The 20,691-nt window shown below is 38.0% G+C and overlaps 1 long non-coding RNA gene across 3 annotated transcripts in view; it reads right to left on the bottom strand.

Moving 5' to 3' along the window:
* LOC147370015 (uncharacterized) overlaps nucleotides 1–20,159 on the bottom strand; it is a 57,490-nt gene extending 37,331 nt beyond the window's left edge. For all 3 annotated transcript variants that reach the window (XR_015168306.1, XR_015168307.1, XR_015168305.1), the window contains exon 1: nucleotides 19,723–20,159. This is a non-coding gene — a long non-coding RNA (uncharacterized LOC147370015). The remainder of the gene's footprint in view (nucleotides 1–19,722) is intronic.
* Between the last annotated feature and the right edge of the window lie 532 nt (nucleotides 20,160–20,691).

Genomic DNA, 20,691 nt, shown 5'->3' with positions numbered 1-20,691 from the left:
ATTGCAGGGACATTCTTTACCAGCTAAGCCACCAGTGAACCCCAAGTACATATATAAATATATTTATAAATACATATAAATATGTGTAAATATATTAATATGAAAAATATATGTGTGTCTGTAACATATGTATACAATAATATATGTATATACTTGTTTGTAACCTGTGTTTTTTCACTTCACAGTGTATGAACTTTTAGATTATTAGTGATTCTTATTCAACATTGTTTGGCAAGGCTGCATAGCACTACATGAAATGACTAATAAGATAATGTATTTTATTATACTCCAGCTGGGGCATGTGAAATGTAATTTTTACTATTATGAATAGCACAGAAGTAAATATTCTTACACTAATTATTTGGGTGCATCTCTGATTTTTTAATGGACCAAATAATTTGTTCCTTTGATTTTTATCTAGAAGGCATGAATGTTTTTAGGACTTTCAAGTGTATTGTAGAAAATTATGTTAGATGGTTGCATACTCAAAAAAACTGTTACTTGCTACTTTTTAAAAAGATCTCAAACAACTCATAATTATATCAAATCATCCTGATAGGTAAAAATATTTTTATTAAGATTATAACATGTATATTCATAAAAGGTCATCTTCAGCTAGGTTTCCAGTATTTGCACAAAAAGATATCTGAAAAAATGTTCATTGAATTTTAATGATGAATATTTCTAGGTGGTAGAAATTTTGAGTCTGTTTTTAACTTTTCTATTTGCAATTTGCTTATTGCTTTTTAAAATTATTTATAAAAAAATTTGTAGCAGATTTTTAAATTTTCATTGAAAATATTATCTATCATATGGAAACAGAAATTAAAATAACAATATGTTGACAATAATTATAGCAATCACAGTAATAGTACAAGCTCTAGTTTTATTGAATAGCATTTAGTTAAAAGCATCAGCTCATTTTTCTCCTTAGCTATAAACAAACTAACCGTTTCTACAATTTCTAAGAACTCCCCCTAAGCACAAAATTTATCTACATATGAAAACCTGATCCAACTCTACTGTTGTAAGACAAGATAAAAAAGCTGAATTAATTGAAACAGCTATTTTTTCAGGAGAGGATATTTATATAAGTGAAACAAATACCTCTTGGTCCTTTTTCCTTTCAGTAAGGTACCCAGTTTCAACTGGCCAGCTTATCATTTGGCATTTCTATTTAGACTACTGTTAAAATACAGTGCGTTGTGAAATGGTGCTGTATACTAGTGCCGTGTGTTAACTAGCACAGTCATATCAAATGTTTCATTTTCAAGTTCTCCTTTACTCTCTCATCCCTCTCCATAACACATGTATTAGTCTGCTGGTTCAGTTCAGTTCAGTTGCTCAGTCATGTCCGACTCTTTGTGACCCCATGAATTGCAGCACGCCAGGCCTCCCTGTCCATCACCAACTCCCGGAATTCACCCAAACCCACGTCCATCAAGTCGGTGATGCCATCCAGCCATCTCATCCTCTGTCGTCCCCTTCTCCTCCTGCCCCCAATCCCTCCCAGCATCAGAGTCTTTTCCAATGAGTCAGCTCTTTGCATGAGGTGGCCAAAGTATTGGAGTTTCAGCTTCAATATCAGTCCTTCCAATGAATAGTCAAGACTGATTTCCTAATACCAAACTAACCAATAACTTTTCCTGTTTAACTGATGAAGCAATTAAAATTCATTTTTTCCAGTAAGAACTTAAGTCTAGCTAAATTAAGCAAAATAGATGTTATTAAACCAAAGCACAAGAGTTGTTATTGCAAGTGTGTGGTAGGAAGGGCCAATCAGGACACTCACTCGGGGTCAAGAACAGAGACGCAGACGTGGTTGGTCAGAACCCAGGGAGCTGCAAGAAGTAGGAAGACAGAGATCCCTGGCACAGCCTTACCAAGAATGATGCCAGCTGACACTGCACCTGAGATCAGTCATTTCTGACCATGTCCTCCCTCATAACACTCTCAAGATTTAAAGTCTCTAGTGGGACAGAGTCTTGTGGGCCAAGATTATGTCATGTGATTGTCTCTTGGCTATCAGGGGCAGAGGTTGGCATCTAGAAAAGGTGCCCACCATGAAGACTAATAGTGCAAGAAGGCCAATCTCCAAAAGAAAATCAGGGCACAATTACAAGTGGGAATAGCTATTGAGCAACCAACAATGAAATACTCACTACAGCTGACTACATTTAGTGCCTATTATGCCTTCCTCTCTTGCCTTCTATCCTAACTCTAAGGTTATCCTTTTTCAAGCTGAAGATCACAACATACTAATGAATCATTAAATCAATTTTGTGGATCATATCTAGTTAAAAGCAAAATTAAATGGAGCAGAAAATAACAGAACACACAGCAAATAGGAAGTTTGTGAAATGTCTGTTTATTAGATACTTATGAGGCATATGTGTGTTTGTGTGCATGGTGTGTGAATGTAGGTCATGTCACAAAAATGTTTGAAGAAACTTTGTCCTTTATAAACTTTATAAACATTCTCCAGAACCAACAGTTATATGCACACCCTCCTGCAACAATCTGAGAAATCCATTCCCATATAACCGGTATTATGGGGCCTCCATGATGAATCACTGCACAGTAGACATCTTACGTTATGAAGTGATTTCATTATTTACCACATCACATATGGCCATTAAATTTTTAGTTAGGACAAATAATCTGTGCAATCATTTATTTAATCACAAGTATTTACCATCTCATCTGAAATCTTACCAGTGCTCCAAAGGAGAAACCTCCCAATGTGGCAGTTTTTCATCATGAATCTTTTTATATCATTGCGATTTTATTAGCTCATGTTGAGTCAGTCAGTTGCCACTTCTTTCATGAGATTTTCTCCAATTACTATAATTCACGCTGATTACTCTCCTTCTAATGAACTCATTTGACACATAACTTCCAATAGTTCTTCACATTACTGTGACACCTCACCCAGATGAAACACACTTCAAAACTAAGTAGGGATAAAAGACATCTGAGTACCCTAAAGAGAAATCACAAATCCCACACACTAAAATCAGTGCTTTTTACATATAGGAAATTTCTCTAGGATCTTGTCTGAAGCTCATTTTTTCTGCTTTATTCATAATATAATAAACATACTTTCTAAGTACATAAAAAACAGTCGATAAATAATTGTTGAATAAGTGAGTAGATGAAAGAGATAAAAAAGAAAAGAGAGAGAAGAGGGAAGAAGAAGGAGGAGGAAGATAAAGGGAGGGGACAGTGAGGGTGAGAGCAAGCAAGGGAGGAAGGAGGGAGACGGCAGGGAGGGAGGAGGAAGGAAAAAGAAAGGAAAAGAAGGCAAAGGAAGGGAAAGTTAGGTTTCTAGGTCCAAGCAAAAGTAAAACGCAATGCTGGGAGATATAAGTGAGGCAATTAAGGTGATACAGCACCACGGTGAAGTGGGCATCAGTGATAAGTTCTCTCCCCCTCTCTCTCTCTCTCTCTCTCTCTCTCTCTCACACACACACACACACACACACATGAATGCATGCACTTAAGAGCACAAAATAGAATAGTTCAGAGTTATTTCAAGTATGAGCCAACAGATGAAAAACATTTCAATAGGACATGAGTGTATTAACCATATGAGAGTAAATGCTCATAATGAAGACCTTGAATCTTCAAATATAGTGAATTGTGTTTGGTATACCCATTTACAGCAAGAAATGGCTAAGTGTTTTAGAATCTGTAATATCGAAGGGGTTAAAAGTTAAATATCTTGTTACTTTTGCCTAATTGAAAAACCTTTGCCCAAAAGTTCTTTGTAGCAGAATTTTACTGCCACCATTCCATCAAATACTGTGGGTTGGCCAAAAATTTCATGAACAATCTTTCTGGCCAACCCAATATTTCATTTTTTTGTCTTCATTGTAACCAATTTGAGAGCAATAATGGCATCTTATATTTATTACCTAAGGTGATTCAGAAGTTATTAGTTGAAAACAATGTCTCAAGAGTGTGAGATCCTTAAGTCAGAAATGTGTAAATGGATAAACTTTTCATGAAATGGTTGGTTAAATTTTATATATTATTCTTTGATAAACTGATTTAAATGAAAATATCAATGGCAAACATAATTTTGTGAATGACACAAAGAAAATATGATTCTATGCAGTTTACAATGAAATGCTTAGAATTTTACTATTTTACTGAGTCAAAACTCTACAGTAAATACATACTCCAAAGAAAAAGAAATGAAAAAAAGGCAAAATGGTTGTCTGAGGAGGCCTAACAAATAGCTGAGAAAAGAAGAGAAGCTAAAGGCAAAGGAGAAAAGGAAAGATATACTCATTTGAATGCAGAGTTCCAAAGAATAGCAAGAAGAGATAAGAAAGCCTTCCTCAGTGATCAATGCAAAGAAATAGAGGAAAACAATAGAATGGGAAAGATCTCTTCAAGAAAATTAGAGATACCAAGGGAATATTTCATGTAAAGATGGGCACAATAAAGAACAGAAATGGTATGGACCAAACAGAAACAAAAGATATTAAGATGTGGCAAGACACCTGTGGTGGATTCATGTCAATGTATGGCAAAAACAATACAATATTGTAAAGTAATTAGCCTCCAAAATATAAATAAATAAATAAATTTAAGAAAAAAAAAAAAGATGAAGGTGGGGGTTGGGGTGGAAGAAGTGGCGAGAATACACAGAAGAACTATACAAAAGAGATCTTCATGACCCAGAAAACCATGATGGTGTGATCACCCACCAAGAGCCAGACATCCTGGAATGCGAAGTCAAGTGAGCCTTATGAAGCATCACTACAAACAAAGCTAGTGAAGGTGATGGAATTCCAGTTGAGCTATTTTCAAGTCCAAAAAGATGATTCCTGTTTAAGTGCTGCACTCAATATGACAGCAAATTTGGAAAACTCAGAAGGGCCCACAGGACTGGAAAGGGTCAGTTTTCATTTCAGTCTCAAAGAAAGGAAACGCCAAATGTTCCAACTACTGCACAATTTCACTCATCTCACATGCTAGCAAAGTAATGCTCAAAATTCTCCAAGCCAGACTTCAACAGTACATGAACCATGAACTTCCAGATGTTCAAGCTGGATTTAGAAAAGGTGGAGATCACATTGCCAACATCTGTTGGAACAGTGAAAAAGCAAGAGTTCCAGAAAAACATCTACTTCTGCTTTATTGACTATGCCAAAGCCTTTGACTGTGTGGATCACAACAAACTGTGGAAAATTCTTAAAGAGATGGGAATACCAGACCACCTGACCTGCCTCCTGAGAAATTTGCATGAAGGTCAAGAAGCAACAGTTAGAACTGGATGTGAAACAACAGACTGGTTCCAAATTGAGAAAGGAGTAAGTCAAGGCTGTATATTGTCACCCTACTTATTTAACTTATATTCAGAGTACATCCATGGGATTTTCCAGGCAAAAGTACTGGAGTGGGGTGCCACTGAGGAGCCTAGTAGGCTGCAGTCCATGGGGTTACTAAGAGTCGGACACGACTGAGCGACTTCACTTTCACTTTTCACTTTCATGCATTGGAGAAGGAAATGGCAACCCACTCCAATGTTCTTGCCTGGAGAATCCCAGGGACGGGGGAACCTGGTGGGCTGCCATCTATGGGGTCACACAGAGTCGGACACAACTGAAGTGACTTAGCAGCAGCAACAGAGTACATCATGCAAAATGCCATGCTGGATGAAGCACAAGCTGAAATAAAGGTTGCCAGGAGAAATATCAGATACACAGATGACACCACCCTTATGGCATAAAGCAAAGAACTAAAGAGCCTCTTGATAAAAATGAAAGAGGAGAGTTTAAAAGATGGCTTAAAACTCAACATTCAGAAACCTAAGATCATGGCATCTGGTCCCATCACTTCATGGCAAATAGCTGGGGAAGCAATGGAAACAGTGACAGACTTTATTTTCTTGGGCTCCAAAATCACTGCAGATGGTGACTGCAGCCATGAAATTAGAAGACGCTTGCTCCTTGGAAATAAAACTATGACCGACATAGACACCATATTAAAAAGCTGAGACATTATTTTGCCAACAAAGGTCTGTCTAGCCAAAGCTATGGTTTTTCCAGTAGCCATATACGAAGAAAGCTGAGCACTGACAAATTGATGCTTTTGAACTGTGGTGTTGGAGAAGGCTCTCGAGAGTCCCTTGGACTACAAGATTAAACCAGTCCATCCTAAAGGAGATCAGTCCTGGGTGTTCATTGGTAGGACTGATGTTGAAGCTGAAACTCCAATACTTTGGCCACCTGATGGGAAGAACTGACTCATTAGAAAAGACCCTGATGCTGGGAAAGCTTGATGGCAGGAGGAGAAGGAGATGACAGAGGATGAGATGGTTGGATGGCATCACTGACTTGATGGACATGAGTTTGAGCAAGTTCCAGGAATTGGTGATGGACAGGGAAGGCTGGCATGCTGCAATCCATGGGGTTGCAAAGTGCCAGATGTGACTGAGAGATTGAACTAACTAACTAACTACATGAAGTGTGGAGTCAGGACTAAATCCTTGGACTTGGAGAGATTCAGATACAAATGATCATGCTGCCCATCAAGGACCCATCTGGCTTATTAACCATATTTTAATGAAGAACAGAATTCTATTCCACCAATGGTTTACATAACATCTGCAGCTCATTGTTCATGAAGAATTTATGCAGTGTTTCATTCATGTGACTAATAATATTCATCCCCTTGGATTGCAGACCTTACACAGACCACTCATCATAGGTTCCAAAGTAGATAAAAAGTAAGAAATATGTATGTGAACCCAAGAGGAAATAAACAATTTTCCACTGGGTTTGTGTGTATCTCTCTCACACACTTCTTTGTCCTTTAAAAAACATTTTCTCAAACTACTTCATCTTAAAGGGACTTTTTGGTTCTATGTTAAGATTTATCTGGCTTAAATTGGAAACATTATATTAAGAGATATTTGTAGGCTATTTTTATTCCACAAATAGTGAATATTTTAAGTCTTCTTCACCTTATAAAAATTATCCCCTGATACCAAGTTATACAGAAGTAGGGAAAGGATTAGAATACTTGATGTTTGCTTTTTTGTAACAAATGTGCATACATTTTTCTAAAATGAATATATTTCAATACATGCATTTTAAAACTGTAGCAATCAGGTCAACAAATATTGAGCCTGTAAAAATCAAAGCAACTTTTTCCTAATATCACATTTGACTAACAGTGGTAGTTTCTAGGGTTTTACTGGAAACCTGGACTATGACAGCTCTTTCTATGTACTGCCAATATCTCCCAGAAATTGTGTTGGGGCTGCAATAGTAATTTATAAACTAATGGCTCTAAATAAACAGAATATCAAAAAATGATACTATTTAAACAGTATTATTTTTTAAATGTATAAACAGACCAGATTGTTTCCAAATATAGGGAGTATATTTTCCTTCCTCAGAATAATCATGGCAATCCACTCCAGTACTCTTGCCTGGAAAATCCCATGGACAGAGGAACCTGGTAGGCTACAGTCCATGGGGTCGCAAAGAGTCGGACACAACTGAGCGACTTCACTCACTCACTCATACGTAGGTGAAACTGCTGCTGTTGCTAAGTCACTTCAGTCGTGTCCGAGTCTGTGCGACTCCATAGACGGCAGCCCACCAGGCTCCCCCGTCCCTGGGATTCTCCAGGCAAGAACACTGGAGTGGGTTGCCATTTCCTTCTCCAATGCATGAAAGTGAAGTCGCTCAGTCGTGTCCGACTCTTAGCGATCCCATGGACTGCAGCCCACTAGGCTCCTCCATCCATGGGATTTTCCGGGCAAGAGTACTGGAGTGGGTTGCCAGTGCCTTCTCCAGTGCATGAAAGGGAAAAGGGAAAGTGAGGTCACTCAGTCGTGTTCGACTCTTAGAGACCCCATGGACTGCAGCCCACTAGGCTCCTCCATCCATGGGATTTTCCAGGCAAGAGTACTGGAGTGGGTCAACAGTGCCTTCTCCAAGGTGAAACTGCTAATATTCAAAAAAACATAAAATGTTTTTAGAAAAATATATAAACTTCTGATATTACCTCACTTTTAAGAGCCATGGACATGTTTTCCACTTTTAAGAGCCATGGACATGAGCATGAAATTATGTGAAATATTTTGTCAGAAAAATGAGAAAATGCTAATCCAGTGACAGCAACAATCCCCAAGGATACAAATACAAGTAGCCAAAATTATGTCTCTGGGGAAAAAGACCAGAATTGGCACATTTGTCAGCAAGGTTACAATCTTCATTAAATTTCTATTCTGCTTTACCTTAGTAATAAAATCAAAAGGAAATGTTAATTAACATGTGAATCATTGTAAGCTGAGCATCAGAGCATTCCTACACAGCATTTCTCAATCTTTGTCACAGCATGGCACACATAGAAAATGATGCTACTTGTACAGCAAGGAAAGATAATTAACTCCACAACTCCAACCACCATGGGCTGCCCCAGGGCTGAGGAGATAAGTACTTCAGTCGATAAATAAAGAATTCTTGATCTGTATCCTAACCAACTGAAAATAGAAATGTGTTCTATAACAATATCCCAAGTCAATACACGTTAACTTTCACAGGTCAAACAAAATTAATAAATATTTGTTGAATATCCATTATATGCAAGGATCTATGTTCAATGATTGAACCAAATTATACCAACAATAAAGCTCAAACAAATGATTAAACCAGAAGATAGTTTTGACTACCAGGCCAAATTTAAACATCAACCTATAGAAGCAAAGAAAAATCTGAGCAAGGGGTAATAGTTTAAAAGAAATAAACACAAGTCTAGAAAATTTCAAGACAATTTTGGACCATATTAAAAAGATGGTTCAGTCCCAAATTTGTTTTTTCATTTTTCTTAGGGGAGTAAATGAGTTGACCTAAATTGTTCATTGAGTGAAGAACTGTTCACTAAAATACAGGAGGAGCAGGAAATCAATGATTTGTGGTGCTTCGGAGAATTTAATCCAGCAATGAAATATCTCGAGGTTCAAAAGGGGATAAAGTGAAGCCAAGGAAACCGGGGTGTGGTGGATGTGAGAAAGTAAGGGCTTCAGAGACAGTAATGAGAAAGAAGTGCGTACCTGCTCAGTCATGTCCAACTCTTTGCAGCCCCATGGACTGTAGCCTGCCAGGCACCTCTGTCCATGGGATTTCCCATGCATGGGTACTAGAGTGAGTTGCCATTTCCTTCTCCAGGGGATCTTCCTGACCCAGGGATTGAACCCACATCTCTTATGTCTCCTGCTTTGGCAGGAAGGTTCCTTACCACTAGCACCACTTGGGAAACCCATATAGTAAGGGACAGAACAAAACAATTTTATGACGAATTAGACATACTTGTTGACACATGGGAGAAGGAAATGGCAACCCACTCCAGTACTCTTGCCTGGAGAATTCCGGGGACAGAGGAGCCTGATGGGCTGCTGCCCATGGGGTTGCACAGAGTCAGACAAGACTGAAATGACTTAGCATGCATGCATGCATTGGAAAAGGAAATGAGAGCCCACTCCAGTGTTCTTGCCTGGAGAATCCCAGGGACAGAGGAGGCTGATGGGCTTGCCGTCTATGGGGTCACACAGAGTCACACACGACTGAAGCAACTTAGCAGCAGCAGCAGCTTGACACATGAGGGGCAGTAAGAAAAATGTAAGATTCATCCAGTTTTCTGATCTAGAGCATAGGAAATGTGTGACATCATTATTGGAGTACATTTGAAAAGAAATAATAAATTAGATTTTAAATGTTTCAAGTTTAAGTGATAAAAGGCCTTTAAGAGTTAACAAAGAGTTGATATTTGCAACTTCAAATATGAATGAGTGTTCCAAGGGACAAAAAGCAATGTTTAGTGAGAGAAATTATACAAAGATCTAATAACAATATTATTAAAATGAAAAATTATGTGTAGGTTCAATAACATGCAATATAAAATAGTCTATGCCACAAATTTCTTCCAATTGTCCGTAGATTATTTATTCAAACAACATTTGGCAAATATGTAAATGCCCAGCATGGCAGGACTGGGCATACTGTGAAAAACAAGATTAATACAGTTCTTCATCTCACAGAGTGTACAGCATAATGGGAGATGAGGGCATTAAACTAAATCACATGGAAATAAATATATAATCGCCAGCTAGGAATAAATACTGTGAATTCAAATTTAAAATGCCATGACATATTATTATTGTCAAGTCATAAACTTTCTATGTACTAAATTTATGTCTTTAAAATACTCAAGGAGCTATATTTCATATTGAATATTCAATGTTGATCTTAATTTAAAAGTTAATTTGCATTCAAAATTCTAATTGCAAAACTATTTTATTATACTGAGAAATTTACAGTTCTCATGCTCAAGAGAACCAAGTCTGAATCAGATGTACCTTTCTAGAGCACTGTAACCATCTTTGTCCTTGGTCCCCCATAATGTTTATAGTTTTCTGCTCATGAGTCTCTCCTTTCCTTTTCTACAAATTTCTTGAGAACACTGAGTCTTACATCTTATTTTATCTGCAATGACTCAATGTCAGCACATGGAAGACACTTTAGGCACTGTAGTGAATGAATGAATAAGTGACTACAAGCAGAATAAAATTATTAGCAAGACCTCCACACTTTTATTTATAGCCTCATCATCAATACCAAAAGTGATTGAACATCTGCCATAGCTTGAGAACTGTGCTACTTATTGGATAACAGAGAAATACAAATTATAGTACTTCCTCTCAAAGAGCTTATAATTTAGAGACACAGACATACAAATCACATAGTATTTCATGGCTCACAAACTGCATTCATATACAGCAATTTTTTTATCCTCATAATAATCTTGTGATACAGGGAAGGCAGATGTTAACTTTCTCATACTACTGAAAAAACCAAGACTCACAGAGGTTAAGTGTCTTGCCCAAGATCACATAGCAAACAGGCAGAGTGAGTACTAGAGTACAGAGTAAGCTCATGTCTAATTCAGTATATGGCAGAGGAGTAGCAGAACATAACATTTCAGAAATAGATAAAGCTAGCTTAAGTGCCAAGTTAGCTGTTCACGCTTAAATTTATGACAATTTATCTTCAAATCTCATATTTTATCTTATATGCCACAAGATAGGTATAAAATAATTGCATCAGTGCTAATAATGAAATACATTTAATCCAATATTATAATGTGCTATTTTAATTGACTTCAAAAGATAGAGTCGTATATTCTCATAGAGCCAATGTAAGTGTATATATATGCATTCTTTTGAAGAATTAACTTAAATATTTTTTCTCAAATCTATGGCTGTAAATAGAAAAATACTATTTTAACAAGTAGCAGTAATAGCTAATGATTCCAAGTAATGTACAGTATTTAACAGTTTTTCTTTTCAATTTTAATTTTTTATTTTATTTTTTAAATTATTTTAAATTTTATTTTATTTTTAAACTTTACAAATTGTATTAGTTTTGCCAAATATCAAAATGAATCCGCCACAGGTATACATGTGTTCCCCATCCTGAACCCTCCTCCCTCCTCCCTCCCCATACCATCCCTCTGGGTCCTCCCAGTGCACTAGCCCCAAGCATCCAGTATCGTGCATCGAACCTGGACTGGCAACTCGTTTCATACATGATATTATACATGTTTCAATGCTATTCTCCCAAATCTTCCCACCCTCTCCCTCTGCAACAGAGTCCATAAGACTGTTCTATACATCAGTGTCTCTTTGGCTGTCTCGTACACAGGGTTATTGTTACCATCTTTCTAAATTCCATATATATGCATTAGTATACTGTATTGGTGTTTTTCTTTCTGGCTTACTTCACTCTGTATAATAGGCTCCAGTTTCATCCACCTCATTAGAACTGATTCAAATGTATTCTTTTTAACGGCTGAGTAATACTCCATTGTGTATATGTACCACTGCTTTCTTATCCATTCATCTGCTGATGGACATATAGGTTGCTTCCATGTCCTGGCTATTGTAAACAGTGTTGCAATGAACATTGGAGTGCACGTGTCTCTTTCCCTTCTGGTTTCCTCAGTGTGTATGCCCAGCAGTGGGATTGCTGGATCATAAGGCAGTTCTATTTCCAGTTTTTTAAGGAATCTCCACACTGTTCGCCATAGTGGCTGTACTAGTTTGCATTCCCACCAACAGTGTAAGAGGGTTCCCTTTTCTCCACACCCTCTCCAGCATTTATTGTTTGTAGATTTTTGGATCGCAGCCATTCTGACTGGTGTGAAATGGTACCTCATAGTGGTTTTGATTTGCATTTCTCTGATAATGAGTGATGTTGAGCATCTTTTCATGTGTTTGTTAGCCATCTGTATGTCTTCTTTGGAGAAATGTCTGTTTAGTTCTTTGGCCCATTTTTTGATTGGGTCATTTATTTTTCTGGAGTTGAGCTGTAGGAGTTGCTTGTATATTTTTGAGATTAGTTGTTTGTCAGTTGCTTCATTTGCTATTATTTTCTCCCATTCTGAAGGCTGCCTTTTCACCTTGCTAATAGTTTCCTTTGGTGTGCAGAAGCTTTTAAGTTTAATTAGGTCCCATTTGTTTATTTTTGCTTTTATTTCCAATATTCTGGGAGGTGGGTCATAGAGGATCCTGCTGTGATGTATGTCGGAGAGTGTTTTGCCTATGTTCTCTTCTAGGAGTTTTATAGTTTCTGGTCTTACGTTGAGATCTTTAATCCATTTTGAGTTTATTTTTGTGTATGGTGTTAGACAGTGTTCTAGTTTCATTCTTTTACAAGTGGTTGACCAGATTTCCCAGAACCACTTGTTAAAGAGATTGTCTTTAATCCACTATATATTCTTGCCTCCTTTTTCAAAGATAAGGTGTCCATATGTGCGTGGATTTATCTCTGGGCTTTCTATTTTGTTCCATTGATCTATATTTCTGTCTTTGTGCCAGTACCATACTGTCTTGATAACTGTGGCTTTGTAGTAGAGCCTGAAGTCAGGTAGGTTGATTCCCCCAGTTCCATTCTTCTTTCTCAAGATAGCTTTGGCTATTTGAGGTTTTTTGTATTTCCATACAAATTGTGAAATTATTTGTTCTAGCTCTGTGAAGAATACCGTTGGTAGCTTGATAGGGATTGCATTGAATCTATAAATTGCTTTGGGAAGTATACTCATTTTCACTATATTGATTCTTCCAATCCATGAATATGGTATATTTCTCCGTCTATTAGTGTCCTCTTTGATTTCTTTCACCAGTGTTTTATAGTTTTCTATATATAGGTCTTTAGTTTCTTTAGGTAGATATATTCGTAAGTATTTCATTCATTCCGTTGCAATGGTGAATGGAATTGTTTCCTTAATTTCTCTTTCTGTTTTCTCATTATTAGTGTATAGGAATGCAAGGGATTTCTGTGTGTTGATTTTATATCCTGCAACTTTACTATAGTCATTGATTAGTTCTAGTAATTTTCTGGTGGAGTCTTTAGGGTTTTCTATGTAGAGTTACGTGTCATCTGCAAATAGTGAGAGTTTTACTTCTTCTTTTCCAATTTGGATTCCTTTTATTTCTTTTTCTGCTCTGATTGCTGTGGCCAAAACTTCCAAAACTATGTTGAATAGTAATGGTGAAAGTGTCTTGTTCCTGACTTTACAGGAAATGCTTTCAATTTTTCACCATTGAGGATAATGTTTGCTGCGGGTTTGTCATATATAGCTTTCATTATGTTGAGGTATGTTCCTTCTATTCCTGCTTTCTGGAGAGTTTTTATCATAAATGGATGTTGAATTTTGTCAAAGGCTTTCTCTGCATCTATTGAGATAATCATATGGTTTTTATTTTTCAATTTGTTAATGTGGTGTATTACATTGATTGATTTGCAGATATTGAAGAATCCTTGCATCCCTGGGATAAAGCCCACTTGGTCATGGTGTATGATCTTTTTAATGTGTTGTTGGATTCTGATTGCTAGAATTTTGTTAAGGATTTTTGCATCTATGTTCATCAGTGATATTGGCCTGTAGTTTTCTTTTTTTGTGGGGTCTTTGTCAGGTTTTGGTATTAGGGTGATGGTGGCCTCATAGAATGAGTTTGGAAGTTTACCTTCCTCTGCAATTTTCTGGAAGAGTTTGAGCAGGATAGGTGTTAGCTCTTCTCTAAATTTTTGGTAGAATTCAGCTGTGAAGCCGTCTGGGCCTGGGCTTTTGTTTGCTGGAAGATTTTTGATTACAGTTTCAATTTCCATGCTTGTGATGGGTCTGTTAAGATTTTCTATTTCTTCCTGGTCGAGTTTTGGAAAGTTGTACTTTTCTAAGAATTTTTCCATTTCTTCCACATTGTCCATTTTATTGGCATATAATTGTTGATAGTAGTCTCTTATGATCCTTTGTATTTCTGTGTTGTCTGTTGTGATCTCTCCATTTTCATTTCTAATTTTATTGATTTGATTTTTCTCCCTTTGTTTCTTGATGAGTCTGGCTAATGGTTTGTCAATTTTATTTATCCTTTCAAAGAACCAGCTTTTGGCTTTGTTGATTTTTGCTATGGTCTCTTTTGTTTCTTTTGCATTTATTTCTGCTCTAATTTTTAAGATTTCTTTCCTTCTACTAACCCTGGGGTTCTTCATTTCTTCCTTTTCTAGTTGCTTTAGGTGTAGAGTTAGGTTATTTATTTGACTTTTTTCTTGTTTCTTAAGGTATGCCTGTATTGCTATGAACTTTCCCCTTAGGACTGCTTTTACAGTGTCCCATAGGTTTTGGGTTGTTGTGTTTTCATTTTCATTCATTTCTATGCAAATTTTGATTTCTTTTTTGATTTCTTCTGTGATTTGTTGGTTATTCAGCAGCGTGTTGTTCAGCCTCCATATGTTGGAATTTTTAATAGGTTTTTTTCCTGTAATTGAGATCTAATCTTACTGCATTGTGGTCAGAAAAGATGCTTGGAATGATTTCTATTTTTTTTTAATTTACCAAGGCTAGATTTATGGCCCAGGATGTGATCTATCCTGGAGAAGGTTCCATGTGCGCTTGAGAAAAAGGTGAAATTCATTGTTTTGGGATGAAATGTCCTATAGATAGCAATTAGGTCTAACTGGTCTATTGTATCGTTTAAAGTTTGTGTTTCCTTGTTAATTTTCTGTTTAATTGATCTATCCATAGGTGTGAGTGGGGTATTAAAGTCTCCCACTATTATTGTGTGATTGTTAATTTCTCCTTTCATACTTGTTAGCATTTGTCTTACATACTGTGGCACTCCCGTGTTGGGTGCATATATATTTATAATTGTTATATCTTCTTCTTGGATTGATCCTTTGATCATTATGTAGTGATCATCTTTGTCTCTTTTCACAGCCTTTGTTTTAAAGTCTATTTTATCTGATATGAGTATGGCTACTCCTGCTTTCTTTTGGTCCCTATTTGCATGGAAAATCTTTTTCCAGCCCTTCACTTTCAGTCTGTATGTGTCCCCTGTTTTGAGGTGGGTCTCTTGTAGACAACACATGCAGGGGTCTTGTTTTTGTATCCATTCAGCCAGTCTTTGTCTTTTGGTTGGGGCATTCAACCCATTTACGTTTAAGGTAATTATTGATAAGTATGATCCTGTTGCCATTTACTTTATTGTTTTGGGTTTGAATTTATACACCCTTTTTGTGTTTCCTGTCCAGAGAATATCCTTTAGTATTTGTTGGAGAGCTGGTTTGGTGGTGCTGAATTCTCTCAGCTTTTGCTTGTCTGAAAAGCTTTTGATTTCTCCTTTATACTTGAATGAGATCCTTGCTGAGTACAATAATCTGGGCTGTAGGTTATTTTCTTTCACCATTTTAAGTATGTCTTGCCATTCCCTCCTGGCTTGAAAGGTTTTTATTGAAAGATCAGCTGTTATCCTTATGCGAATTCCCTTGTGTGTTATTTGTTGTTTTTCCCTTGCTGCTTTTAATATTTGTTCTTTGTGTTTGATCTTTGTTAATTTGATTAATATGTGTCTTGGGGTGTTTCTCCTTGGGTTTATCCTGTTTGGGACTCTCTGGGTTTCTTGGACTTGGGTGATTATTTCCTTCCCCATTTTAGGGAAGTTTTCAACTATTATCTCCTCAAGTATTTTCTCATGGTCTTTCTTTTTGTCTTCTTCTTCTGGGACCCCTATGATTCGAATGTTGGAGCATTTAATATTGTCCTGGAGGTCTCTGAGATTGTCCTCATTTCTTTTAATTCGTTTTTCTTTTATCCTCTCTGATTCATTTATTTCTACCATTCTATCTTCTAATTCACTAATCCTATCTTCTGCCTCTGTTATTCTACTATTTGTTGCCTCCAGAGTGTTTTTAATTTCCTTTATTGCATTATTCATTATATATTGACTCTTTTTTATTTCTTCTAGGTCCTCATTAAACCTTTCTTGCATCTTCTCAATCCTTGTCTCCAGGCTATTTATCTGTGATTCCATTTTGATTTCAAGATTTTGGATCAATTTCACTATCATTATTCAGAATTCTTTATCATGTAGATTCCCTATCTCTTCCTCTTTTGTTTGGTTTGGTGAGCATTTATCCTGTTCCTTTATCTGCTGGGTATTCCTCTGTCTCTTCATCTTGTTTAAATTGCTGAGTTTGGGGTGTCCTTTCTGTATTCTGGCAGTTTGTGGAGTTCTCTTTATTGTGGCGTTTCCTCGCTGTGTGTGGGTTTGTACAGGTGGCTTGTCAAGGTTTCCTGGTTAGGGAAGGACGCTTGTGTTGGTGTTCTGGTGGGTGGAGCTGTATTTCTTCTCTCTGGAGTGCAATGACGTGTCCAGTAATGAGTTATGAGATGTCTATGGTTTTGGGGTGACTTTGGGCAGCCTGTATCTTGAAGCTCAGGGCTGTGTTCCTTTGTTGCTGGAGAATTTGCTTGGTATGTCTTGCCCTGGAACTTGTTGGCCCTTGTGTGGTGCTTGGTTTCAGTGTCGGTATGGAGGCATTTGATGAGCTCCTGTCAATTAATGTTCCTTGGAGTCAGGAGTTCCCTGGAGTCAGGGTTTGGACTTAAGCCTCCTGCTTCCAGTTATTGGTCTTATTTTTACAGTAGTTTCAAAACTTCTCCTTCTATACAGCACCATCGATAAAACATCTACGTTAAAGATGAAAAGTTTCTCTACCGTGAGGGTCACCCAGAGAGGTTCACCGCATTACATGGAGAAGAGAAGAGGGAGGAGGGAGTTAGAGGTGACCCGAATGAGATGAGGTGGAATCAATAGTGGAGAGAGTGGGCTAGCCAGTAATCACTTCCTCATGTGCACTCCACAACTGGACCTCTCAGAGATGTTCACGGAGTTATACAGAGAAGAGAAGAAGGAGGAAGGAGACAGAGGTGGCCAGAAGGATAAAAGGGGGGAATGAAAAGGAGGGAGACAGATCCAGCCAGTAATCAGTTCCCTAAGTGTTCTCCACCATCTGGAACACACAGAAACTCACAGAGTTGGGTAGAGTAGAGAGGGGTTAGGGAGGAGACACAGGCGACCTGGTGGAGAAAAAGGAGAGTCCAAAGGGAGAGAGAGCAGTTAAGCCAGTAATCTCGTTCCCTAGTGAAAAATGGGTACTGAAGATTGGGTTCTTAAAGGTACAAAATTGGTAACAAATACATAAAAGCAAAAATTAAAAATCTAGAGTAGAGTTTGGAATTTCAAAAATATGATGTTAAAGAAAAGAAGAAGGAAAAGAAAGAGAGAAAAAATGAACAAAAACAAACAAGGTCGCAAAAATTATAAAGAAAATATAGGTACAAAATTGATAACTAATACCAAAAAGCAAAAGTTAAAAATCTAGAGTAGAGTTTGGAATTTCAAAAATACAATGTTAAAAAAAAGAAGATGAAAAAGAAAGAGAGAAAAACAAAAAACAAAAACAATGTCACAAAAATTATAAAGAAAATACAGGTACAAAATTGATATCAAATACCTAAAAGCATAAATTAAAAATCTAGAGTAGAGTTTGGAATTTCAGATATACAATGTTATGTAAAAGAAGAAGAGAAAGAAACAGAGGGGGAAAAAAGTCACAGAAATTATAAAAAAAAAACTATAGGTACAAAATTGATAACATATACCAAAAAAAGCGAAAATTAAAAATCTAGAGTAGAGTTTGGAATTTCAAAAATACAATGCTAAAGAAAAGAAAAAAAAAACAAGGTCAAAAAATTATAAATATATATATATATATGAAGTTTGCTGAAGAAAAAAAATAGGGTCTTTTTTTTTGTGCAAAGTAATAGGTTATAAAAGTGAAAATTAAAGGAATAATAGAGGACTTAAATTTTTTTTTTAATTAAAAAAGAAAGAAAGAAAAAATGATCATAAAAGTAGTAAAAATATATCGAGGACTTTCTCTGGTTTTGTTGTGAGTATTGTGGGTTCAGCTCATTTTTGGCTAATTCCTTGGTCCGATTTATATTTCTCGAGATCTATAGGCCCCTTCCTATGTAGTCGGTAGTAACCACAGGGTTTTAATCTATTGCCTGTAGCTTCCAAGGCAGTTCCCTCTGTTATAGCTTCTTCTGTTTGCTGGTCTCTTCAGTGTCTGGTTTCCACCCTGACACAAAGAGGATGGTGGAGGACACTTTTTTTTTTTTAGGCTCACTTGTTCAGTTGCGCAGTGGGGAGGGAGGGAGGGATGCTGCAAACAAATAACACTGGCGTGCGCTCACAGTGCCTCAGCCACACTGGGTCTGCCCCCCGCTCACGGCGCGTGTAGCCTCCCTGCCCACACTGCTCAGGCTCTAGGTTGTTCCGCCGGGAACCATCCATGGCCAGCCCTGGGCTGCCTGCACCTCCCAGGTCCAAGCCGCTCAGGTTCAGGCCCTCGGGTAGTCCTCAGAGGCACAGACTCAGCTGGGCCTGCATTTTGTGCCCTTCCCAGGTCCGAGCAGCTCAGGTGATGAGGTGTTAAGCGAGCACGATTGCTGCGACTTATCACCTCCCCGCCACTTGGTTATCTAGGTGTACAACCGGCGCACCTTCTCAGGCAGATGTTAACCATCCAGACCCCCAAGAAGTTTTAGTTAGCAAAGAAGCCTGCTTACAGTTTTTTTTTTTTTTTTTAAGCTGACCCAGCCCCCCGACGGCCGCCGCCTCCTGCTTCACGGCGCTAGGTCCCATCGACCGCCTGGGAGCCCAAGAGCGCGGACGCGAGGGCCAGCACCGGCACCAGCTGCTCCGCCTGCGGCCGCAGCGCAGACCCGGGTGAAATGCCTGCTTACAGTTTTATAGATAATGTCTCTCTGGGGCTGAGATTGCCCCCTTCCAGCTCTGGCTGCGTGTCACCCGAAGGGGAAGGTCTGCAGCCGGCTATCTCTGTTTAGTCCTTTGTTCTGTGCGTGGGCCTGGTGGTGTCTTAGGTTAGGGCTGGCTTTTCGTGTGGTAGATATCCCACAGTCTGGTTTGCTAGCCCAAATTATTTCGCTCAGATAGCGCTCAGGGTATTCAGGCCAGGTCCTTACTCTAAGCGATGCAGCCCGCGCCGCGCCTCCCTGCCCAGCCCCCGCTTGCTAACGGCGGATGCAGGCGTCTGTGCTGCTTCTCCGCTGGGGGAGTTACCGTAGGGCTCGCAATCTGCGAGTTTTAATTGTTTATTTATTTTTTCTCCCTGTTATGTTGCCCTCTGTGCTTCCAAAGCTTGGCACAGATTCGGCAGTGAGAAGGTTTCCTGGTGTTTGGAAACTTCTCTCTTTTTAAGACTCCCTTCCCGGGACAGAACTCCATCCCTCCCTCTTTTGTCTCTTATTTTGTCTTTTATATTTTTTTCCTACCTCCTTTCGAAGACTTGGGTTGCTTTTCTGGGTGCCTGATGTCCTCTGCTGGCATTCAGAAGTTGTTTTGTGGAATTTACTCGGCGTTTAAATGCTTTTTTTGATGAATTTGTGGGGGAGAAAGTGTTCTCCCCATCCTACTCCTCCGCCATCTTGGCTTCTCCCCCTTTAACAGTTTTATTTCAAGCCAACACCTGAGGCAAATATAAGGGATAAGGGATGAGGTCTTAAAAGTTGATCATGTGCTGTAGTAGGTACATATGTTGCCTTCAGCCTACCTCCTTCTTTGGAAACAGCCTCTCCTGACCTTCTTTTTCTACATTATTGTTTCCAGCCTGTCTTCTTTCACAGTACTAATTGGACCAGGTGTGGATCACTGAGCCAAGAAATTCAATCAGTGTTCACCTGGAGAAACAGAACTGAAGGAAGCGGACCTGGACCTGGTGAGCATAGTAACCAGGAGCACTAAGGGAAAGTTTGCAAATTTTCTTTGCTAAGAGTCCCAGGGCAGCCTTGCCCTCTCATTCCCAAAGCCTGAAGGTTCTATCATATACCCTAATACCATCTCAAAATATTCCTTTGAAAAACAGAAACCAATTCCACATATAAAACACATGTCCTCACAAAATACATAAAATCATATTTCACTCTTATCAAGATGAGGCAGAAATGGCATTTCCCTTTCAAATATTGTTTTTTCATTAGGAAATTGGTGAGGGAATGAGTAATAGGTTAGATATAGTGGGTAAGATCTTGGAGTTTAATAAAACTAAATTTCTAAAATCATTATATTTTTAATATAATCATTGGGGAAAATCACATAACTAAAAAAGATTTCTTTAAAACTGTTAAGTAGGGATATCCTTCATCAATATTAACCTCAAGTTAAAATGGGCACAAGACACAAGAGTGCCATGTTATATTAGATTAATGGAGAAGGAAATGGCAAACCACTCCAGTATTCTTGCC

The sequence above is a fragment of the Bos grunniens genome, chromosome 7 (genome assembly GCF_055505025.1).
Source record: "Bos grunniens cultivar Pamir isolate PY7600 chromosome 7, Bosgru_T2T1.0, whole genome shotgun sequence".
In the NCBI taxonomy this organism is placed as follows: domain Eukaryota; kingdom Metazoa; phylum Chordata; class Mammalia; order Artiodactyla; family Bovidae; genus Bos; species Bos grunniens.
The sequence above is the reverse complement of the archived record's forward strand: the minus strand, read 5'-3'. Positions and strand labels throughout refer to the sequence as shown.